A 26713-nucleotide genomic window follows, 5' to 3' on the forward strand; every position below is an offset into this window, starting at 1 on the left:
CAACTGGACCTCATGGACCAACACCTGGAGGATCCAGACTTAAAATGTTCACTGATAGAAGCAGCTTCATGGACTGGGGCTTGAAAAAGCTGGGTATATTTTAGGGACTCTCCAAGAAATTTTAGAGGTGAATATACTTCCTCCAGGTACATCTGCACAGAAGAGAGAACTTATAGTTCTCAACAGAACTTTACATTTGGGAACAGCAAAAAGAGTCACAATCTATACAGAGTCAAATTATGCCTTTAAGTAGACTCTGCACAAGGAGCTATTTGGAAATTGAGAGGATTATTAACATCAGGAAAAAAGGAGATCAAGCATGCAGAAGTTATACTAGCCCTGCTAGTGGCCATTGTCTTGCCACAAGAAGCAGCAATTGTAGGACACCAAAAGACTGATCACCTAACAGCAAAAGGAAACAATTTAGCCAACAATACTGCTAAACTAGTAGCCAGAGAAAGAAATCCAAGCAGTAATATTTTCCCCTTGATACCTAGCCTAAATATGTACTCATTTAAATTCAATATTCAGCAATGGATTTGGACAGGTCTTATGAATGGGAATTTTATATAGATCCTCAAAACCCTGGTGAGGAGCCCTATAGTTACCAAGGAAGGGTGGATTTATAATGAACAAGGAATCATACTAGTACCTGAACATTTAATGGAAGGAATTATCACAGATTTACATCAGAGAACCCATTATGGGAGGGATGCCGTGTACCAATGACTACAAAATTCATGGTTGACCCAAATGTGCAGAGGATAATTGAAAATGTGGTCCATAAGTGTTTAATCTGTGCCAGAAACAACCCCAGAGTGGGACCCCCTCCTCCTGTAAAAGGAGTACAAATGAGAGGAACAGAACTAGGAGAAGACTGGCAAATAGATTTTACCATCATGCCAAAGGCCAGAGGAAACTGTAAATACCTCTTAGTATTCTGGGTCATAGGTGCTTTTCCCTGTGGATCAGAAAAGGCCTCAGAAGTAACAAGAGGACTACTGCAAGAAATTATTCCCCACCTTGGACTGCTATACTCTATACAGAATGAAAATGGGGGAGGCTTCATTTCTCAGGTGACCCAAGAGGTAACTGGAGCCCTAGAAATACAGTGGAAGCTGTGTGCTTCATGAAGGCCAGAATCCACAGGGAAAACAGAAAAGATGAATAATATCTTGAAGAAGACTTTAGCAAAACTCTGCCAAGAAACTAACTTTTAACAGGGACAAAGCATTGCCAACTGAACTGCTTAGGTCTTGAGGTATTATCACAGAATTTAGGTGATACACACAGGCCTGCTTAGGGTGAGAGTAGACCCCAGAAGCAAGCTCCAATTGAGCCCTTATGAAATGTCATATGAGAAAACTTTCTTTAAGACAAAGTTTTACTATAATCTGTAAGTTAGCCATATTTTAAAGGAAATGAATACCATAAAGTGTGTACAGTCTTTAGGTGCTACCCTGCCTGCTCTTCACCAGTATGTTTCCAGCTGCCTTACGTTTACCACAGATGTGCCATTTCACTCCATAGGTCCAGGGGACTGGCTGCTCCTGAAAAACCTGGAAGAATCAACACCCTGAGGATCAATTAAGGCTCCAGTGGAATGGACACTATGATATTCTGCTTGTTACTCATTCTTCTGCTAAATTGCAAGGCATAAGACCATGAATTCATCACTCGAGTGAAATTGGTGTCTCTTAACCACATAGATCATCCCAGGATGGTCTGCAGGAATCAAGCAGGAAATGGAAACAGTCTTCACAGACAACGGGGATCAGAAGGACCAGATCCCCAGGACATTGGATGTGCCTGGGACCCTTCCAAAGACCTTCACCTTCAGAGTACTCTTGTGAGCTCATGTCTGACAAGATACTCTTCAAGGAAAACAAACCACAAGATAAATAATGATTGACCATTGGTTCTTTGGTTTGGTTGTGTTTGCTGATCTATTTATCACTTTTATATCTTAATGTGCCTTTGTGAGCTGCTGAACAGATTAAACCATTTCTATGTAATCAGGCAAAATAGTAAATTGCATCTATTTTTATGATATTAGTACTTGTGTTAATTCATGCCCCCCTGTATACGTCAGTGAAGGGGTGGGAAACATATTTGTTAATAAAGCTATCGCAGGCAGTAACCATTGGGGAAACTACTAGAAACTTATGAGACTGCTGGATATGTCCATCCAAATCCCTACAGCCACCTCAACTCATATTCTGTCCTCCCCTTCCATAACTCTTCCCAAGTTCCACTGTTGACCCAATTGGACGTTAAATTTGAGCTCCCAATAGAAGAGACTCTGCTAACAGATGAAATCAGAGGTAAAAACTTTCCTTGCTTTGACTTAAATCCCATATCTAACTGGACTGTAAATACTGGCTTTGTATTTCTTAATTCCTCCTTTTTTTCCAACTCTTTGCTTGATACCATCTTTCTTGCAAAATAAAGACACCTTCATGACACAACTTTTGTCTTGGTAAATAATTACAGTCAACCACAATGCAATCATGCAGTAAAGTGGGTCCTGAACTATTCAGTAGTCAACTTTAGCTGATATATACTACATTCATCCAGGAAGATTCATATACTCAGTACAACCATCATTGGCCTGAAGGAAATGTGAAATGGGCATTACTATATAATACATCACCCCAATGGAGAAATCTCAAGACTATCTGAAAACAAAGCCCACACCACAAATACTGTGAGTTTACTGGATCCTACAAGTTGGGCCCTTTTTCTCTCCAGTGTTAAAGTCTCCATGGGGCCCAAGATGATTCTGGCATAATGTAGGGAATAAGTAGACTAAATTCCTCTGACTGGAAATCTGTTTGTGCCCCCCAAGGCTATGCATTTATTTATAGAAACCCAGAGAGCCATTTTCTTTCCAGATGATCAAGTACCACCTGTGGTCCCTGTGTCAGGCTATTTAATTTTTTAAACAATATCTGGATCATGAGTCAATGTATTCTGGGATATTTAAAGCCTGACATATCTATCTTCAATCCCACATATCATACCAGGATGGGAAAGAGTGCTTGGGAAGAAAATAGCAAGCATAGTGCTCACTATCACACTATTGGCCTCTTGGGGAGGATTTGCTTACCATGAGGCTACATTAAAGAACCTCACAACTTCCATAGAAGAATTGGCAAATTCTACTGAGACAGCCCTCAATACCACTTGAATAACTATGGACATATTAGCAAATGTTGTCATGGACAATTACTTAGACTAGGATTATCTCCTTGCAGAGCAAGGAGGAGTTTGTGCAATAGCCAGTGTCTCTGGTTGAATAGAACAAAATGTGCAGAAAACCTACACAGGCCACATGGCTACATGGGATCAACAACCCTTCTGCAGACTCTGTCTGGGAGTCCATAAAAAATATTTTCCTAGTATGACATGGCTATATTCATTAATAAGCCCCCTGATCATTATCATCCTTCTTCTAGCCACAGCTTTCAATTTACTTGGTAAGTTTATTTCTCAGAGACTTGAAGCCTTGGGAATGTTTCTATGCCAACTCAGCCACCATACAAAATGATATTAGCCCCTCTAGGAACAACAGTCAGGAACTCAAAAATACCTCCAACTTCAAGCTAAGCAGTTCCATCCCGCAAACCCTGATCTATGCCTCTAACCAACATGAAGTAGCCATACCAGCTGTTGTCCCAAATCCTTCAAGATTGAGGAATAATAAAAAATCAAGGGGGGGGTGTGGAGACAACTGCACAACTATATGATGATATTGTGAACCATTGATTATACAATTTGGATGCTTGTCTGGTATGTCAATATATCTAAATAAAATTGCATTAAAAAACTCAGTGGGGCACTGAAACCACCCAGAACCACTTAGTAGCATCCTCACTAATCTATAACTTCTGTAACTTTTCCTGTCTTCTTGAGCTTGTTTATTAGGCAGTCAACCAAGTTTTGTAAGCATGTGTAGAAATACATACTGACATCCTTAGATGACCTCCAGGAACCAATGATGCATGAATTTAGAGGCATTGGAAAAAATCCAATGTGAGATGTCCTTCAACAAGGGAAGTCTGGTCTGGGGACTGCCTTACCATATATAGACAAATATGGGTCTAACCAATGAAACCACACTAGACTAACCTTCCACATAATGATACCCAGCTCCCATCCCAAAAAGGTATCCCTTAGCCCTCAAGTTGGGAAGACAAATTTGAGCCTTGCCTCCTGTCTCCTTGCTGATCAACCTCACAATAAAACTCCTTTCTCAAAAATCTCAACACCCTGGAATTGACTCCTGTGCACATCAGGCAACAAGCCCCTTCTCAGCAACAGTATATTTTGTGTGTTTGTTTGCTTTTGTTTTCCTTTTAATGAAACACATTTTTTTATATTTTAGATTAAAAGTTACCAAAATGATTCTGGAAACTCTTTTCAAGGAAACATCTTAGAACATAAAATTACCATTAAAATCAAACTTTTCAGAGTAATGCTGAACACATACACATTATAGTCAATAAACTTTGAAAGAGTAATAGACACTCTTGTCAAGGATTAATGGAACATATAGGTATTACATTGTTCCCTCAAAAACCCACAATGATTCAATTGTGCATGAATTTTGAAATTCATGAAATTATTTTTCACAGTTTTGTTAAATTCTTTAGAAGCACATTGGCTTCATGTATATGTCCACTACTATAGGATAGTGAATAAGGGTGAATCTGGGAACAAGCCTAAAATCTTGTATAACAGTTATTAAATTAGAGTATGCAAGAGGGATTCTTAATGTTTTTGCCATTTGCCACCTCATGGCTGCTCCTCTATGCCCACCCTTTCTTTACATATCATAAATCCTTCTCAGCAGGTGTGGGACATATTAAAAGGATATGGGCTAAAGCATTTGCTTCTTGGTCACTAGGAGAAGTTTTCCCAATTTAATTAATTATCTGGCAGACTATTCCCTCATAACTATAGTTTTATTTACTGGCCAAACAGGGCTGTTCAAGGGACTTTGTGCCAGTCTGACAATTTGCACTTTTGTTGATTTTAAATTCTATTAGTTATTTCTTGAAGTCCCCCAAGGGAGTCCAGGTTTTTTGATTCCAATCCTTTTCAGCTAAGGTAGTTTTAAACATTGGCTGCATCCTTTTTTCTGACTTCCTAATTTTAAAACCTGACAGGCCAGTACATCTATATCATTATTTCTCTTATCTAATTTCTCTGGAAGACCTGCCAATAAAGCAGATGTGGAAGTCCATGTATCTTTTCTAACTGTAACCTTTCCTTTAACTTGTGGATTTCTCTATCTTTCTTGAGACAGTCTGCTATAGCTAGCTGTACCACACATAATCATCAGCTGACTACAGCTGCAGCACATCTGTTATATTTACTAAATTTCATAATCTTTTGTTCTTATAATTTTTTACATTTTTATTGTGAGATATAGCATACATAAAGTGATAACTTTCAAAGTACAACTTAACATGTAGTTTGAACACAAATTTCAGAGAATATTATGTGTTACAGTTCCATCATGTAAGTTATTTCCTTCTAGCTATTCTAGTACCCTTCTCAGCAACAGTATATTCATATAAAGATTCAGTATTCATAATCCTTTGTTAAATCCTGTCTTGTCTGTTGTTATCCCTCTCTCTCATTTGATCACTGTCTCAGTCTTCAGGGATATCTGGGCAGTGACCACCCTAACTTGTTCATATTGAAAAGTGGTGTCGACATTATGGTGAAGGGGGCTGCCTCTGTCTGATCTTGAAAACTCTGTTACCTCTGGGTTTTGGGACTTATCTGGCATAGGAACACTCTGGAGGCTTTAAGTTTATGAAAAATAAACTGAGGGCGTGAAAGTTTTAGAGAATCTCAGGTAGGGACCTAGGTATTCTTTAGTATTTTCAGGACTACTGTTGATTTGGGTTTGGCATACTGTGGTCATTTGGAATATCTAGCCAAAGCTTGCATAAAAGTAACCTCCAGGATAGCCTCTCAACTCTATTTGAAATCTGTTAGGCATTGAGACCTTACTTTTTTTTTAACCTTTCTTTCCCCCCTTTTGGAACAGTACCTTTTAAGAAAGCAAATTCTGATTCAAAATCTTAGACAGTCAAGTTGAGAAATCAGCATTTTGTTAGACTTTCCTGGTATATTTATTTCCATCCCTTTATTTTTAACTATCCAGTGTAGTGAAGTTTTATTTTAATTAGACTTATAATGTATTTAAAATAACAACAATTTGAGAGTTCATGTGTTCATTCAAACCACTTGCAATTTTAGTCATTAATGATATATTTGAAATTACTTATGCCATCTCTTGTATTTCTTATTTAGCTGTTTTCTTTTCACTTTTCTCCTCCTTCCTTAACTTTTGTTGGTGCATTAAGGATTTCCAGAGAATTGGCTCACATGACATTTGGGAATGACAAGTCTGAATTCTGTAAGGGCAGACTGCAAGCTGGAAATTAAAAAAAAAGATAAAAGATGATTCTGAAATCCAGTACATCTGAACTACATGGGGCAGGCCACAAGCTGGAAACTCAGATGAAGATGAAATTGTATTCTCCAGAAGAAGCTGGAAGGCTGAAGAGGCAGAAATTCTTCTTTATGACCACCAAATTTCCCAGTTCTGCTTTAATACCCCTAACTCCTTGGGTGAGTAAACACCCCTACTTGCTAATCCACCTATGAAATATCCTCACAGTTTGTCTTGCTTGACCAAGCAACTGGATGACATAAACTAGCCAAGTTGACACATTAAATTAGCCATCAGAGTTCACCATTTGTCAACTTGGCACCTATATACATCTCCCTAAACCACACTTAATCTCCATATAAAGACAATAACATATTCACACTTTCACTACGATAACACAAATATCCTGTGTACAACTGAAAACACATTACCCTTTCCAACAAAGAAGATACAAGTCCTTGGGTGATATTCACTATTATACTTGATATTTTGTAACTTAAATACTGTGATATTAAGTAAATTCAACTGAGATTATGTGACATTCAAATGAGAGTGAAGAAAAGATATTTTCTTTATGTATACATACAAATATATTCACAACAAAACAAGGAAGAAATACTCACAACCACTACAGTACTCATTTCTGCAACTGGTTATATAGTCATAGGTTGTATTTATGACTTTTTTCCACTACCCATTCCATATTCCTGTTACCCTCAGCAAGCTCCTCAGCTTGTTGTTTTTTGCCTTTTGGGTGACCTAAAACCTTCATTCCTGAAAGTTCTGGGCCATTAGTGGTTCTGCCTGGATTGGGTTGTTGTGGTTTTCCATGATTAGATGCCCTGAAGTAGGTGGCAATGTCTTGACCATATCCACATTATGCAGCTTCAAGGGGCTCTTCAATCCTTGTCAAGGAGAATATGAATCTTCTTTCCTTTCATACAATATATAAGTTTACCTCTTCTCCCACCTTTACTATTTTCAAGCATATTTTATTTCTATTCTCCTGTCAACAACCAGGCAAATTTTTGGAAAAATCTTTGCCAAGTACAATTGTTTAAGATTCAACAGTATTTTCCTAAATTAACTAACTAAATATGTTAGGAAATGTAAAATATGAAAGTTAATTTAAATTATCTTCCTTATCATCCCCACGCTAAGTACATGATTTATTTTACAGCAGAAATTTTTAAAATGTAGTAAGGGACAACCAGCATCAGAATCAACTGAAGTGATTGTTAAAATTGCAAATGCATGAGCCCATCCTTGGCTGGTAAGTCAGAATCTCTGAGGGGAGGGATAAATCTGCATTTTAAAATAAGTTCCAAGGAGATTTCCTGTGCATATTTAAGTTTGAGAACTACTACAGCAATGCACAGCTCAATACTTGGAAATTAATTTATCTACAATTATTTGCTGATCTTATTACAACTGAATTTTGTATTTTGGTTTACTTAAACTTGTGATTTCCCTCAAAGAGGACAGGTAGCAACCAAAAGAATACTTAAAATTTGTCTCAGAACTTTCTGTGTTTGCATCCAGAATGGTCTATATAAATGTATAAATAAGCAAGTATTTGTATAATTCTGCATTCAGGAAAAATAATTTATTACTCATATCCTACCTGCTGCCTTTGCTATTGACTACAGCTTTCTTTCTGAAGCAGAGGGAGAGAGGTATAGGCAAGTGACCATGTAGAGAGGCACAGAAAGATTTATAGAAGTAAGATTTAATAGTACTAAGGATGTGGCTCTGTAAAAGGGCACAGGAAGGTTTTATCTACTGGTCACCTTACCAGTGTGAAGGCCAGAATACCCCCACTCATCCGTGCCTCAGCCCTGTTCAAATCACAAAGTATGGGATTTGATGGGTTCAAATCTAGATTCTGCCATACATTAACTGTGTGGCTTTGGAACAGTTATTTAAGCTATCTGGGGTAACAGTTTGTTCATATCTAAAGTAAGGGAGGGGATGTGGTAACACCTAATCCCTTTGAGTTGCCATGAGTATAAAAGATATTGTGTGTATGAAAGCATCTACCAAAATGTATGGTATATAGTGTATGCTCAGCCCATGTTAGTGTCCCTTCCTTTTTTTTACCCAGTCACAAGTACACTTTGGTTACTAACAAAATTGGTCATCTCTTGCCACTTTGTGTCCCCTGCATTTGCAATTTCTAACTCCAATTCTTATTTTTAGACTCATAAACAGATCATGTAAAGCCCTGTTGTGTCTGAAGAATGTTGGTTGGCTCTCAAATAAAATAAAGCTACAGTTTGCTTCTCTAAATGTGCAGCCCTTTCTCTGTGACCAGTCAGAGGATGTAGGATTGGAAATGTATTTCAGGCATGGTTTATCTTGGTCAGTAGGAGGAAGGGAGGTGATGGACTAAGAATATATTGAAAGCCCTTATTCAGGAAGCTTTAACTGTTCTTTTGTGAATGGGTAGGACTTTAACTGAAATATACCATGGCTTTATAGCCAAAATGAAATGTGCTGGTTGGCTGAGCCTCACACCAAACCCAAATTTCCATAGTTGTTGCTGAGTTATAAACTGAATAATAATATTTTTACACACACACACACATAAAGGGAGAGAGATTGAATGAGAGAAAGAGACAGTGAGAGAGCAAGTGACAAGAGAACAAGAGAGGGACAGAGAGGCAGAGAATTTAGTTTGAACCAGAGTCAAACAAATATTTTTTGAAAGCTATTAAAGTGCAATTAAACCAGAGCATTAAAACCATCTGACTAAGCCTAAGTATTCTAAACTACGGCATCATTAATTTTGTGAGTTTGGTGAAGAGAAAACAAAAATTCAAACTCAAAACTCAGAACCAAATAAGCACTTGGACTAGGAGACCTGCCCCCAAATCATTGTCTCTTCTCTGTCAATGACTGACGGGCAAAAAGAGGTACCTCATCCTGCTGTCTTGCTATGATTCCTATGAGACATGACTGATTAACAAGGCACTCATCATTTGGCATCCAATATTTTTAAGGTATCTTGGAAGTACAAGAATGTTTGAAATGTGTCTATCTTCTCTTCACATGTGTCCATCCATGCATTACATAGCTCCATTTCTTTATCTAGAAATTTGAAAATGCCCTAAATTCCACTTGATGTTTGTTTTCTTGTTTATTCTCCTCAAGCTCTAGGATTTCTGCTCCCAGTCAGCTAAGAAAATTATTTTTCATCAATTTATTTCTTTGCCAATGTTATAGTAAATATAGAAGTTAGAGGGTGGTTTCATAACCAGGCAACAGTGAAAATAGTGTATGATATAGATATGAACTGTCTCTGTGAAACAATGCCCAAAAGCATTAAAGGAATTCATTTGATATACTGGCATTCAAGGGTAGGCCAAATGCAAGGAAGCTTGTTTCATGATTACTAAAGGAAAAAAAAAAAAAAAACATGACATAAACCACACTTCCAAATAAACACAATTCCAATAAACAATTCCAAAAGTTAACAATATCTCATTTTACTTGGTTCTAATTACTTTCATATAATTCAATAGACTGTAATGTTTTAAAATTAACTCAATTGTTTTCAGTTTCATTCATTAGTCTAAGAACACCTCCTCTTTTACTGTTTAAAGCAGAGGATATGGTTTTTCCTCTGAATTTAGTGAGTTCTTTCATGCCAATTGGCAAATGCATGTATTTTTACATGTAAAGTCTTATTAAATGCAATTAGAGTCTCTCATTCTCCCCTCTCTTGTCTCTGTTTTCTAATTTTATGTAATGGGGAGAAAATACTGTATTGATATAAAAATACAAAGAGCAGTCTTTCTTGTTTTTGAAAAAAAACAGTAGTAATAGGGAAATCTGTGATAAGCACTGAGGAAGGTATTTATTTTGGCACTTTCTATTCACAAGACCTTCTTAAGGGGCAAATCCTTCAGACTTAAGTAGGAGTTTGTAAATGTTATTTGAAAACTCCTTGGGTTTCTGTAAGAGAATTTTGCATTAAATATTGCTAAAATGTCTTATAAGATATAACATTATTTAAGGATAATTTTATAGAAGTGTATGAAATTTGAAGGCTCCCTACTAACAAAACCATAAATTATACAGATCCTGGAAAAAGTAGAAATAATAAGAAAACGTAAATGAAGAATTTTTATTATGTTTTACTTGCATCTTAATGAAATTATTCCATGCATATATGTTGCTTAGTTAAAAAACAAATAAAAGCAAAAGAAATTTGAAATCTGTGGCTTATTTAGTTGTAAGAATATACATATGGTTTTGTTTTACTCCTCAGGCATCTTTAATAGATAACCACAAAAGGAACCCAGTAGAGAGTTACTGTTTAATGAGACAGTTTATTGAGTATTATTTTGTCGAGGAAATTTGATTCATTAATTCATTCATTCTGCTTTCACATGTAGATATTCTCTAATAATAATTGAGAAAATGTAGAGAGGTTATAGAAAAGTGAGCCTTCTAACTATAGTTACAAATGTTATTTCAAATTGATGAAAAATTGTGATTCTTTATACATGGAAATTCAAATGTATTACAGATCTCCCATTCTGCCTGCAGAACAGGCATTTTGCTTCTGATAAAAATCATCAATGAAAACTGAAATTTAAAGATAAGCTGAGTTTCAAGTAATAGCTCTGAAAATAGAAGAGTTAAGACAATTTGACTGACTACGCTATTGCTTGTTTGTATCCATGGCTTGTTAGGATAGCCTAGAAATATTCCATTCAGGAGTTCAAGCATTTTAAGGGCAAGGTAGGCTCCCTTGTTCCTAGTTGGTTGTCTGGCAAATGGAGAGCTTGTTTAGAATGGAGAATAAATGAGGTGATGAAGACGGTTTCCTGCAAATCCAATGCTACTATTGGAAGAGAAAATTCAAAGCTTACCTTTTACTTGGGGTTAGTCAAGTGTGTCAGCTTTGTGTGCAATGTTAGCATGTTATAGCTATACACTAGAAAATAGGTCTGGAAAGATAATTGCTTATGAAAATCATAGCAGATGGGATATACATATTTCTAATTTATAATAAGTAATAACTAACCTTTCCAGAACATCATCTATCTGCCTGGCCCCATATTAGGAATTTTACATTTATAATCACAATCTTCATAAACCTTATAAAGAAGACACTAATATATCTCCATTTTACTCCTGAGGAGACTGAAGCTCAGAGAAATTCAGAAAATTGTCTAAAATTATAACCTTTATAAGTGGTGAAGCTAGGATTTTAATCAAGCAATCTGGCATCAAACCAAAGTGCTTAACATGTATGCCAGAAAAATAAAGAATATTTCAACTATATTGCACATTAGGAGTTTCTCTCATCCAATTTTTCATGCTTTCAGATCCAAGCTGATAGGCTAATTAACATCTTTGAACCTCAATTTCTTCATCTGAAACTGGAGAAATGAATAACCCTCACTGAGTTGTTTTATTGATTAAATGAGATAACATAATTTGTACCAGGTAATAGGATATGTGCCAGACAATATGATTTGTGCCAGACAAAATATGTTACTGCATTTAATCTTTAAAAAATGATAATTATTATAATTATAATATAGGCTTACTTCAGCAATATTGTGGGTTCAGTTCCAGACCACTGCAATAAAGTGAATGTAGCAATAAAGTGACTCACCCTAATTTTTTGGTTTCCCAATGCATATAAAAGTTGTTTTTACACTATACTTAGTCTACTAAGTGTGCAATAGCATTATTTCTAGAAAAACAATGTGTATACCTTAATTAAAATGTGACACAGTGATACAAATTGAGCATATACTGTTGAAAAAATGGTGCTGATAGACTTGCTTGATGCAGGGTTGCCACAAAGCTTTAATTTGTAATAAAAGTGATATCTGTGAAGCACAGTAAATCTAGGTAGATTGATCTAAGATGGCAGCATAGAGAGGAGTGGAAGCTAAGTAGTCCCCTGGAATAACTAAAAAAAAAAACAGAAACAACTAATAAATAATCTAGAATAACTGCAGGGGGACAAATGACACCATCCACTCATCATACACCAACCTCAATTGGGAGGAATGCCCAAGATCACAGCATAAAATCTGTAAGTAAAAACTGTGGATCCAAGTCAGGAGACCCCTCCCCCCATAGCCCAAGCTGCAAAGCCTCATGGTGCCAGAGAGAAGCTCTCTCCCAGCAAGGGAATATAGCTCAGCTGAGCTCCAACTGGGGTTTTAATTAGTGAGTGTGAACTGCTCACTATGAGGTATGAATCCCCAACAAGCAGACAGAGGCTTTGGATGATGACTGACCTTGGAGAGCTGGAGGGTCACCTTAGACTAGCTCTGAAGGGGACTATCTGTTCCTTTTTGGCCTCAGCCATTTTCAGTTCTCAGTGCTGTGACCCAGAGAAGGGTGGAGATAGCACAGGCAGAGAGAGACCATTGAAATGTTAATGACCTCCCCCTAGGGTCTCTATCTTCTCTAAGATGAAAGGAGTGGGGCCGAGCTCTACTACCCACCTTCCATTCAGAACCAGACCCCAGATCCTGGGGAAAAACAGCCACACCTCCTTACATCAGTCAAGAATTACAGGCTAACAGGCATCACCTGCTGGGCAAAAAATCACAGTGACCTGAGGTATCACAGTGTGTACCAATTTTCTAAGACACACCCTCAGGGAAACTGGATACTGAATATTTCTTCCTTCTGGGACCTGAGCCCATTCTGGTCTGGGAAAACTTGATTGGGGTAACCAAGGAAACCATGCCTAGACAAGAGAAAACTACAACCAACACTAAGAAAAATGAAGTTATGGCCCAGTCAAAGGAACAAACTTACACTTCAACTGAGATACAGGAATTGAAACAAATAATAAGTAGTCAATTCAAAAAGTTTAGGGAAAATATGGCAAAAGAGCTGAACCATATAATGAAAACACAGGACGTACATAAGGTAGAAATTCAAAGTTCAAAAAACCAACTGACAGAAACTATGGAAATGAAAGACACAATGCAAGAGATGAAAGACACAATGGAAACATACCACAGCAGATCTCAAGAGACAGAAGAAAACACTCAGGAACTGGAAAACCAGGCACCTTAAATCCTACACACAAAAGAACAGATACAGAAAAGAATAGAAAAATATGAGCAATGTCTCTGGGAACTTAAAGACAAAATGAAAAGCAAGAATTTACATCACTGGTGTCCCAGAAGGAGAAGAGAAGGGAAAGGGGGCAGAAACAATAATAGAGGAAATAATCAATGAAAATTTCCCATCTCTTATGAAAGGCATAAAATTATGGATCCAAGAACAGAATAGATCTGAATAGGCCTAAGCCAAGACACTTATTAATCGCATTATCAAACATCAAAGATAAAGAGAGAATCCTGAAAGCAGCAAGAGAAAGTGATCTATCACATACAAAGGAAGCTTGATAAGACCGTGTGTGGCAAGAAGGAAGTCAGGTGATATATTTAAGATACTGAAAGAGAAAAACCACCAACCAAGAATCCTATATCTGGCAAAACTGTCCTTCAAATATGAGGGAGAGCTTAAAATATTCTCTGACAAGCAGACAATGACAGAATTTGTGAACAAGAGACCTGCTCTACAGGAAACACTAAAGGAAGCATTGCAGACAGAAAGTAAAAGACAGGAGTGAGAGATTTGGAAAACAATTTTGGAAGATAGTAGCGCAGCAATGTAAGTACACTGAACAAAGATGACTGTGAATATGTTGAAAGAGGAAAGCTGGGACCATGTGGGACACCAAAACAAAAGACAAATTATAAAGCCTGGGACTGTGTAAATCAGGGAAACCTATGGTGCTCAATGATTGCAATAAAAGGTACAAATATGTTTTTACATGAAGTAGAACAAATGAATGTCAACAATGCAAGGTGCTAAAAAGAGGGTGGAATGGGGGAAAAGATAATGCAAACTGGAGGCTAGAATTAATAGAAACATTGTATTATGCTTCCTTTAATGTAACAAAGGCAATATACCAAAGCAGAATGCATATGGGGGGGTGGGGAATAGGGGAAGGGTATGGGACTCCTGGCATTGGTGATGTTGTCTGAGTCTTTATTCTACTTTAGGTTAGTGCTGTCTTTCTTTTTGTCACTTTCTAGATATCAAGGTATTTTTTAATTTGTTTGTTTTTCTCTTTCTCTTTTCTTTTTCTTTTGTCTCTCTGCCTTCTTTGACTCTTCCTCCATCTTTATGGAAGAAATGAAGATGTCCTTATGTAGAGAGTGGCAATGATGCTCAGTACATAAATACGTGTGCCGGTTTGAGTGTATTGTGTCCCCCAAATGCCATTATCTTTGTAGTCTTGTGTGGGGCAGAAGTTTTGGTGTTGGTTAGATTTGCTTGGAGTGTGCCCCACCCAGCTGTGGGAGATAATTTTGATGAGATGTTCCCATGGAGGCATGGCCCCACCCATTCGGGGTGGGCCTTGATCGGTGGAGCTACATAAATGAGCTGACTTGGGGGGAGGAAACGAGTGCAGCTGGGAGTGATGTTTTGAAGAGGAGCAAGCTTGCTGGAGAGGAACGTCCTGGGAGAAAGCCGTTTTGAGGCCGGAGCTTTGGAGCAGACGCCAGCTGCCTTCCTAGCTAACAGAGGTTTTCCGGAGGCCATTGGCCATCCTCCGGTGAGGGTACCCGATTGCTGATGTGTTACCTTGGACGCTTTGTGGCCTTAAGACTGTAATTGTGTAGTGAAATAAACCCCCGTTTTATAAAAGCCTATCCATCTCTGGTGTTTTGCATTCTGCAGCATTAGCAAACTAGGACAATACGTGACTGTAAGGGAAACCATTGATTGTTTACTTAGGACAGAATGTATAGTGTGTGAAGAAAAGCATCCTAAAAGAAATGTGTTGATGAAGAAACCTTGAGGGCACTATAATGAGTGAAATAAGACAGACACATAAAGGCAAATATTATGGGATCTCACTGCTATGAACTAATTCTAATTTGTAAACTCATAGAAGTGAAATATAAGTTACCAGGATATAGAAATGAGGCTAAAGAATGGGGAGCAGTCGCTTATTATGAGCAGAATATTCAACTAGGGTGAACTTAAATGTTTGGAAATGGACAGGGGTGATGGTAGCATGTTATGAGAATAACTAACAGTGCTGAAAGGTGTGTGAAGGTGGTGGAAAGGGGAAGCTCAGAGTCATGCATGTCACCAGATGGAAAGTTGGAGGTTAAAAGATGGGAATGTATAAAACAATGAATCTTGCAGTGGACAATGTCCATGATTAACTATACAAATATTAGAAATCTCTCTCATGAACTAGAACAAATGTATGTCACTATAACTAGAAGTTAATAATAGAGAGGCATATAGAGAAAAATATACCTATTGCAAACTATACACTACAGTTAGTAGTATTTTAACATTCTTTCATCAATGTTAACAAATGGACCATACCAAAACTATGAATCAACAATGGAGGGGGCATGGTTAGGGGTATGGGAGGATCTGAGTTTCCTTTTTTTGTCTTTATTTCTTTTCTGGAGTAGTGAAAATGTTATAAAAATTGAAAAAGAATAATTGTGTTGATAGATGCACAGCTGCATGGTGGTTCCATGGGCAACTGATTGTACGCTTTGGATCTTTGGATAGTTGTATGGTATCCAAACAATCTCAATAAAAAAATTAAAAACTAGGTATACTTGTAACAATACTTTGCCTTTAATGATGGCTTACTACAAAACAGGCAGTCAATTAAGCACTTTACATTGATTATGCCTTGTAATCCTCACAACAACATGATGAGGCAAATACTATTACTATTTCCATATAACTGATGAGGCAATTGAGGCATAGTAAGATTAAGTAAAATGCCCAGCATCAAAAAACTATCAAGTTGAAGAGCCAGAATAGAAATCCAGGCAGTCTGGAGATTTTTTTAATTCAGCATCGATCAGGCCTTTCCCTCCACTTTTATTCTGTGGCACCCACTTCTATCCAATAATGGAACAAAGCTGACATAGTAACTATGTCCTTGCTGGCTTTAGTGCAAATACTTCTGCTACCTGGAGCAGCAAAACTTATTCAATTCCTTTTTGGATGGATGGTGAAATAACCTATTCTGCTTAAGTTGCAGCAAGGAAGCCAAAGTGGATAGAGTAAAATAAGCAAGTAAAGAATTGTAGGAAGGGAGGATGAAGAGTAAACAGAGGCTGTGGAGAATAGATTATAGGCAAACAAGGAGGTAATAGTAGTATTACTGCCAGAGTAGTTAGGCAAATATTGCAGCATATAGTTCTCTTTCCTTTTCCCCATGTGACCATGAAGGGTTATAAGATTTTATTCTACTTAGAAGTTCTGTGTCTATTTCAAAAGAATTGATAAATTTACCCAATTTCCACTAAAACCAATGACTAAGATTCATGAGCCCTTTTCTAGTTGGTATGGGAGGGAGATGCTTTTAATGAACACATAGTGTAGCTAGTTAACTTTTTTCATAAATGCATGCTTTATGTTTAGCATTAATCATTTTCTAAGATACCATTACCTGATCAAGTCAAATGGAAGTGAGATTATACAACTCTGCAGCCTCCACAGGATAACTTTGAAGAGTTCACAGGCTCCAGAAAGGGTTATTGATTGAATGATTTGCCTGGGGTACAATCAGTAAAGAAACTTCTCATGGAATTTTTTTTTCATAAATGAACCACTGCACTTACTGCCTGGAATTTACTCCTGGGTCCTCCACTTACTGTGACATTTTTTGTAGAAGATATTTAAACTATCTGTACATCACTATTTTCATTTTTAAAGTATCAATCTTCTGGTTATTTGTTTGTTTTCTAAAAGTATTAGATGAGTTACTTCAGGGAAAGTGTTTCTTAGAACAGTGTCTGGCATTTAATAAGTGCTCAATAAGTCCTTTTCCTTTATTCAGTATCCTGATATTGAGTCTTTTCTGAGTATTTTTGTTCATGAATGGCTTTATTTTACTTTTAAGGACTATTAATTCAGAACCTATTATGTGCTAGACAGTTTGCTATGCATTAGGGATAAAGAAAAATATGACACTTGTTTATTTAAAAAAAGGATTTCATAGATAATGACGGAGGTACACATGTAAACAGCAAAGTTTAAATGTGTATACTGAGGAAGCATATGTTCATTATTGAGTGGAAATACAGTTGTGCTTTATGAATCCCATCTTAGGGCTGGTATGTTTTAGGTAATCCTGAGCATTTCAATTATCCCTGATTATTGGGGTTTAATTCCAATAATCTTTGAACTTTTCAAAGAAAGGTCAATTTTCACTGAAAGTTTGGTGAGGTGCCTAATGGCAAAGGGAGCAGTTTCACTTTCTCATGTCAGCAAACTGTACAAGATCATCATACACTCCTATGGTCATCTTCATTAAATAGTACTCTGTCATAGAGTTTTGCAGATTTAAAAAGGTTATTTCAGCTTCTTCCATCATTCATAGCCATGTAACATAAGTGCCACAAATAATGGGTAATGCCCTAAATGCCTGAACAAAGCCCATCATTTAATTCCTAAAAAAAATGGTCTATGTGTATGTCAGGATTGAATTTTTCAACATCTTTTTTTTCTCTTAATGCTTCCAAATATACTTGTCTGTCTTTTCTGACAGAAAAACGCTAATAATCATAATCTTCCTTACTAATCATTAATACCAAACAATAAAATGGCAAATGGCATGATGTATATTTTAATAGATATATTCTTGACCAAGGTACATGATATTTGGCATTAATGTAAATGAGCCTAAACCAAAAGTATATAATGTAGAAACCTGGATATGAATACTTTTATCTCCTTTGCATATATGTGGCTTTCACTTCTCACATCTTACTGATTGAGAATGAGGAAGGTTCACTGTGGTAATTTTGTTAATTTTATCATGAAATATAACAGTATAATTCTAGAGAATACAATGTTATGAGATCATGTCATTGTAAATGCTGTGATTCAGAATTAATTTTTCCAAGGCTCAAAGTGTTATCTGTATATTTGCATGCCTAATGTATAGTGAAGAATAATGGAATACAAGTTTACTTTAGTAAGTGGTCATGATATTTTATATTTATCCTTTGCAAGAAACAATTGCTTTATGTTAAAATTAAATTACATTAATATCAAGATGTCTAGAAAACTGGAATGAGGACTTTTGTAAATCTGCTACTCCATAAAACTAATTTTTTAAAAAAACTGCTAAAATACCAAAATCAACTTTTACAGGACTCTTGTAATTAACCAAATGCCTGTGAAAAACTGAGGAGCATTTATTCAAGAAAAGTTGCTGAACCTTGGTAAGAACAGCAGTTTTTGTGGTTGTTTAATTTGACTATCCCATATACCCCTCTCCTCAGCTCCATTGTAACATTAAAGTGCAGTGAGTTTGAGGAAACCTAGAAGAGAAGGGAGAGACAAGCAGGCACAGCCATGTGCCTTACCATGTGACAGAGAGATCTAGGAACTCCAGTAGCTGGTCTTCAGGAAGAAAGCATTGTCTTTATGATGCCTTGATTTGGACATTTCCATAACCTCAAAACTAGATAAAAGGAACAGAATTTGATGATGCAAGAAAGAAGGAATGGAAGATAATGCTTTTAGATGAATTTACCAGTAAGCTTTTGACAGTGTGTTGCAAAATGTCAGATCTTCTAGCAGAGGGTATAACTGTTGTGAAGAATATTCCTAAGAATTGCAAAACTGTCAGACAGTGAAAGCTCATTATTTTATTCCTCCAACATCAAGGATTGTTTTTTACATGATTTTTTTGTAAATAAATCAGAGAAAAGATATAAAGTGGTGCACATATACTTCACTGACTTTTGCCCTGATAACCTTTTAACAAAAATTAAGGCTTCTTGCTCCAAGTCAATAAGAAGATGCAAAGAAATATGTATTTCTTTCATTCCACTTGAATCTCAGGTGGTGAAAAGCAAAGAGTACAATCTGTATATGAAAAAATAATTCAAGGATAGAGGTAGACTAAACAGGAAAGGAGAGCAGGAAAAGAAATAAAAGATGAAATCAAGATGACAGGGAAAATGAGGCTTGATTAAAGTGTATAATCTTGATGTACCAGATGCATTCTATTACTCTTACTGTCTGGATCCTTGTAATGCAAATGGAAAATATGCCATTATGGAAGCAATGGCTGAGCATATAGGTACAGTATGTGCTACCCTGGATGAAAATACCAGAACAAGATTTAAAAACAAACTCTAGATAATGCCAATAAGCTTGCACAGCTTTTTGAAAAAGAAAAAAAAAAAAAAACTTGAAAACTACTGCAAGATGATGGAAAAACCCCAATAAAGGGTAAAACTCATTCCCAGCTCTTAATAATTGATTGTGGCTTTGATTCTATGTCCACTGACTTTCATGAACTGACCTTTGAGGGACTGGCATATGATCTACTACTGATTGAGCATGATACATACAAATATAAAACAGATGGGAAAGAAAAGGAGGTAGTCCTTGAGGAAGATGATGGCCTCTGCATCAGAATTCAACATCAACATGTTGCAGTTGTATTAGAAGAAATTCCTAAGCTTATGAAAGAAATTTTATCAACAAAGAAAGCAACAGAAGGAAAGACATCACATAGTGCTCTTGCTCAACTTATGAAAAAAATGCCCCATTTCTGTAAACAGACTACTAAGCAAGTTCTCCATCATAACTTAGAAGATTGCATGAATAAGTTCAAGCCTAATATAGAAAGGCTCTGCAAAATTGAACAGGACTTGACACTTGGAACTGATGCAGAAGAATAGAAGGTGAAAGATTCAATGTCAGTACTCCTTCCAGTTCTACTCAACAAAAATCATGATAATTATGACAAAATAAGAGCTAAACTACTTTATATATACATATATAAATGATTTATATTTTATATAATACATAAACACTTTATATACTAACAGAGTTATGGAAGAAATTTTGGACAAATTGATTCCAAATGTAAAAATAGAAAATGAGAGTGACATGATTCATAACTGGAGTTACCTTGGTGTTCCCATTGCCCCCCAATCTCAACAGGGCAAACCATCAAGAAAGGATCAGTGTACAGAAGAAACTTTTCAATTCTCTCAATGGACACCTTTTATCAAAGATATTATGGAGGATGTCATTTATAACAGATTAGATTCAAAAGAATGGCCATATTGTTTCCAGTGTTCAGCAGTGTGGAATGGCTCAGAAGCTGTGAGTGCTCACCAGAAACCCAGAGCTAATTATTTAGAGGAATGTACAAATGGGTCAAAGCTGACTGTCTTTGTTATTGGAGGAATTACATATTCTGAAATGGACTGCACTTATGAAGTTTCTAAGACACATAAGTCCTGTGAAGTTATTATTGGTTCTACACATATTTTAACCCCCCCCAAAAAACATTGGATGATATAAAGATGCTGAATAAACCCAAGGATAAACTCTCCTTTCTTAAGGATGAATAGTTTTTTTGTTTGTTTTGGAATTCTTATTAATATATTCAACAAATTTTATATCAAGAAATTGCTGGTATCATGGGTATCATGTAATTTAAACAATGAACATATTTTTATGGAATAATGACTTTTCCAAAACATTTCTTTAGGCACAGTTCATGACTATTATCTCTTTGGGCTTGCCATTTTTAAACATTTAAATATAAATAAAATTGCTGCCATGTTGATGATGATAACAAACGTTAAAATATTTTCCAAAAGGAAATCTTTTCACCTTTGGAACAGAATATATTATATACATACTAATTACTTGTTAGAGACTTACCTAAGTGCCTTATGCCTAAGAATAGTTTTTTTCAAAGAGTTATTTTGAATGAAAAGATTCTAAAAGTTAAAACTGTGAATGCATTTGTATGAAGGAATTACTTCCCATAAATACAGCTTTTAATTCAACTGAAATAATTTCTTATGTGTGAAGTAATTCACTGCCAGTAATAGAAACAGAATGATATCACCACGCGTATACTGCATTGCTAGATATGTCTAAAGAACACAATTTTACACAGTTTTAAAACCAAGTATGTTTAAACTAGAAAATCAAAATAATCATGAATGTTCTAAGAGAAAATAAATCTGTAGTTACAAAAATTTTCAATGAGTTCAATATTATGATATCTGTGGAAAAAAAAGCCACCTTTGCAGCCACTGTAATTTTCTTACCAGCTTGGGAGCTCCTGAATAAAACTCAGTCCCAGAGCATTGTCACTATTTGAACTGTCTCCAAACTCCTTGGAAATCCCCATTTACAAGGCGTGGATGTTTGACCAAACTTAGAGCTTTTGCTTCAGTAAAAGCACTATTTCCTGGGCATTTCTCAAAACAATTGGTTGCAATTGTTTAACATTGAAGCTGCCTAAGGCTATGACACCAATTGTGAATAACTATAGTCTGACCTGAAACTTAAAAGGAAGACCTGGGAAATGATATGTTCATAGAGAACATTGGAAAACTCTTGACATTTTTCTGAGGCTCTAGAAAGTTGCATGCACATGTAGGCTGTGTGCATTCACAACTAAGAATTCAGGAAGCCCTAATAACTCATCTTTGGCTCACACTGAGAGCCAGTGTATGCAGGAAGTGAAGGCTTAAGTCAGAATTAAAAACCTACCTGAGTATTGAAGGCATGCACAAACACAACACAGAGAACTCTTCAGCAAAGGGTGGGAGACTTATTGGTTCAAGGCATTTAAGGAAACACTTGCCACATCATTATCTGACCACTAAGCAAATGAAGCAGGATTCAGTGGGCAAATGAGACAAAGCATACTGACTTATCAAAACTAGTCCATGAATGTCACAAAACAAAATACAACAGTAACAAAAACAAAACAACAATAAATAACAACACTGGGAGGTTTTGATTTCCATAGTTACCACATCATATTGCCACAAAATATTGAAAACATCCATTTTTCAACAGAAAAAATATGGGATATATAATGAATCAGGTAAGGTAATTAGGGTCCATACACAGCAAAAAAGCTATCAATGGAAATTGCTTCTTAAGAAGTCCAAACTTTGGACTTATTAGACAAAGGCTTTAAATCAGCTATTATAAATATATTGAGAGAACTAAAGGAAACCATGTATATCAAGCTAAAATAAAGAATTAGAATGGCCCACAAAATAGAAAAGATCATTAAAGAAGTAGAAATTTTAACAAAGGGACAAAATAGAATTTCTGGAGTTTCAAAGTACAATAAATGAATAGGTTAAACCACTGAGTGGGCTTAACAGCAGATTTGAATTGTCAAAGAAAGAATCAGAGTACTTAAAGACAGTTTGATTGAGACTATCCAGTCTAAGGAATAAGAATGAGGAAATGAAAAGAAAAAAATAGAATGATGAATAATGAGACCTGTGGGAAACCAAGTGTTCTAGCATATGCATAATGTCAGAAAGACAGGAGAGAGAGAAGGGGGAAAAATTTCCCAGATTTGGTTAAAACATTAATCTACACATCAAAGAACCATAAAAAATTCCAAATAGGATAAATTCAAAGACATCAACACCTAGACACATTATAATCAACTTTTAGAAAGACAAACGGGATTTTAAAAGCAGCAAGAGAGAAGTGATTCATCACTACAAGAGATCCTCAATAAAATTAACAACTTATTGCCAGTAATGAACCATAGAGGTCAGAAGACAGTGGAATGATATATTCAAAATGCTTTAAAAAGGAAGCTGTCAACTGAGAATACTACTTTCAGCAGAACTATTCAAAAATGAAAGAGAAATTAAGACATTCCGAGATTAACAAAACACTGGAAGAATTCATTGCTAACAGAGATGTCCTAAAAAATACTGAAAGGAATCTTTCAGGCAGAAATGAAAGGCACTAGGAGTAACCTGTATCCACGTGAATAAATAAAGGGCACAGGTAAAGATAATTACACAGGTATGGAAAAAGACTTTAGAAATATATTTTAATAACTCCTTCTCTCTGATTTAAAAGACAACTCTATATAACCATAATTACAAAAGTGTTTTGATGGGCTGATAATGTATACAGGTGTACTGGTTTGAATCTATCATGTCCCCCACAAAAGCCATGTTCTTTTAACCCAATCTTGTGGGTGCAGACATATTATGGGTGGGATTTTTAATTAGATTGTTTTCCTGGAGATGTGACCCACCCAACTGTGGAACAGACCTTTTTATTTTTGGTAGAGACCTTTTGATTCAGATTATTTCCATGGATATGTGGCCTGCCCATTTAGGATCAGTCTTGATTAGTTTATTGGAGTCCCTAAGAGAGTTCAGGGGCCAACACAGTCCCAGACACTTGGAGATGAAGACAAAAAGACATTTGGAGATGGTAAGCTAAGAGATAAAGCCCAGAATTTGCCCCAGAGAAACTAAGAGAGGACCCCCAGTCACTTAGAGAGGAACACCCTGGGAGAACAAGCAAGGATGCATAGCAGCTGGAAGAGAGAGAAGCTAAGAGAGACAAAAGATCAGAAACATTTTGGAGAAATCCATTTTGAAACCAGAACCTAGGGGCAAAGGAAAAGCAGACACCAGCCTCGTGCCTTCCCAGATGACACAGATGTTCTGGACACCAGCTGCATTTCTTCAGTAAATGTATCCTCTTATTGATGCCTTATTTTAGACACTTTTATTGCCTTAGAACTATAAATTTGTAACCCAATAAATCTACTTTATAAAAGCCAATCCATTTCTGGTATTTTGAATAATGGCAGCTTTGGCAAACTGGAACAACAGGTGAAATTTGTATGACAATAATAGCACAAAAGAAGGAGCCTGGAGAAGAGCTATATTGCAGTAGTTTTTGTATACAGGCATACCTCAGATATATTGCAGGTTTGGTTCCAGACCACCACAACAAAGCAAATATCAAAATAAAACAAGACACATAAGTTATTTGGTTTCCCAGTGCATATAAAAGTTATGTATACACTATAATGTAGTCTATTAAATGTGCAATAGCATAACATCTAAATAATCAATGTACATACATTATTAAAAATACATTACTGATAAAACATGCTATCAACTGAACCTTCATGAAGACAATATTTTTCATCTTGTGAAATTGTGGAAGAACTGTCTTGATGTCGATGGCTGCTGAATGATTGGGGTGGGGGTTACTGATGATTGGGGTGGCTGTGGCAATTTCTTAAAATAAGATAAAAATGAAGCATGACACATCAATTTACTCTTCCTTTTATGAAAGATTTCTCTGAAGCATGCAATGTGTATGATAGAATTTTACCCACAGTAGAACTTATTTAAAAATTTCAGTCAATCCTCTCAAATCCTGCTGCTGCTTTAGCAACTAAGTTTATGTAATATTTGAAACCTTTTGTTGTCATTTCAAAAATGATTACACTATCTTCAACAGGAGTAAATTCCTTCTCAAGAAACCATTTTCTTTGTCCATCCATAAGAAGCAACTCCACATCCATTTAAGTTTTATCATGAGATTGAAGCAAATCAGTCAAATCTTCAGTAAGATTTAAATAGGAAATAAACCCAAAACTCCACAAACTTCCTGAAAATTTGGAAGAATGGAACACTTTCCAACTCATTGAAAGAAACCAAACTTTCACTCAAAACAAAGCCAAAGGAATTACAAGAAAGGAAAACTACAGACCAATGCTTCCTGTAAATATAGATAAAAAATATCTGAAAAGATATTATCAAAGCAAATCCAACAACAGTTAAGAAAAATTACAGATCTCTCCCAAGTGAGATTTATCCTTGAAATGCAAGGTTGTATTAATATCAAAAAATCAATTAATGTACTACAGCATATTAATAGAATAAAGTACACAAACTACATGATAATCTCAATATACCCAGAAGAAGCAGTTCACAAAATCCAATACCAATTCATGATAAATACTTTTTACAAAATTGGAATAGATGGAACCTTCCTTGATCTGATAAAGGTATCTATTAAAAATGTACAATAGAGGGAGGAGGGGTAAGATGGTTGCATAGAGAGGTGTGGAGTTTAGTTAGTTCCCTGTAGCAACTAATAAACAAACAGGATCCAGTGACATGGAAGATGACAGAATGGAAAATGAAAGCATAAAAGAAAGAATGGGGAAAAAAATTGAAAAAATCGAAATGGACCTCAGGGATATGATAGATAATACGAAACGTCCGAATATAAGACTCATTGGTGTCCCAGAAGGGGAAGAAAAGGGTAAAGGTCTAGGAAGAGTATTCAAAGAAATTGTTGGGGAAAACTTCCCAAATCTTCTAAACAACATAAATACACAAATCATAAATGCTCAGCGAACTCCAAATAGAATAAATCCAAATAAACACACTCCGAGACATATACTGATCACACTGTCAAACACAGAAGAGAAGGAGCAAGTTCTGAAAGCAGCAAGAGAAAAGCAATTCACCACATACAAAGGAAACAGCATAAGAATAAGTAGTGACTACTCAGCAGCCACCATGGAGGCGAGAAGGCAGAGGCACGATATATTTAAAATTCTGAGTGAGAAAAATTTCCAGCCAAGAATACTTTATCCAGCAAACCTCTCCTTCAAATTTGAGGGAGAGCTTAAATTTTTCACAGACAAACAAATGCTGAGAGAATTTGCTAACAAGAGACCTGCCCTACTGGAGATACTAAAGAGAGCCCTACAGACAAAGAAATAAAGAAAGGACAGAGAGACTTGGAGAAAGGTTCAGTACAAAAGAGATTTGGTATGGGTACAATAAAGGATATTAATAGAGAGAGGGGAAAAATATGACAAACATAAACCAAAGGATAAGATGGCTGATTCAAGAAATGCCTTCACGGTTATAACGTTGAATGTAAATGGATTAAACTCCCCAATTAAAAGATATAGATTCGCAGAATGGATCAAAAAAAATGAAACATCAATATGTTGCATACAAGAGACTCATCTTAGACACAGGGACACAAAGAAACTGAAAGTGAAAGGATGGAAAAAAATATTTCATGCAAGCTACAGCCAGAAGAAAGCAGGTGTAGCAATATTAATCTCAGATAAAATAGACTTCAAATGCAGGGATGTTTTGAGAGACAAAGAAGGCCACTACCTACTAATAAAAGGGGCAATTCAACAAGAAGAAATAACAATCGTAAATGTCTATGCACCCAATCAAGGTGCCACAAAATACATGAGAGAAACACTGGCAAAACTAAGGGAAGCAATTGACGTTTCCACAATAATTGTGGGAGAATTCAACACATCACTCTCTCCTATAGATAGATCAACCAGACAGAAGACCAATAAGGAAATTGAAA

The 26713-nt window shown here is 36.1% G+C and overlaps 1 non-coding gene and 1 pseudogene across 1 annotated transcript; one reads left to right on the top strand and one right to left on the bottom strand.

Annotated features, from left to right (window-relative positions):
• Positions 1 to 725: 725 nt before the first annotated feature.
• LOC119522254 lies at positions 726 to 20901 on the top strand (annotated as a pseudogene).
• LOC119523904 lies at positions 7294 to 7420 on the bottom strand. The gene has a single exon (XR_005214707.1). It is a non-coding gene; the product is annotated as a U6atac minor spliceosomal RNA (small nuclear RNA).
• Positions 20902 to 26713: the final 5812 nt, after the last annotated feature.

This window comes from Choloepus didactylus, chromosome X (genome assembly GCF_015220235.1).
Source record: "Choloepus didactylus isolate mChoDid1 chromosome X, mChoDid1.pri, whole genome shotgun sequence".
NCBI lineage: Eukaryota > Metazoa > Chordata > Mammalia > Pilosa > Megalonychidae > Choloepus > Choloepus didactylus.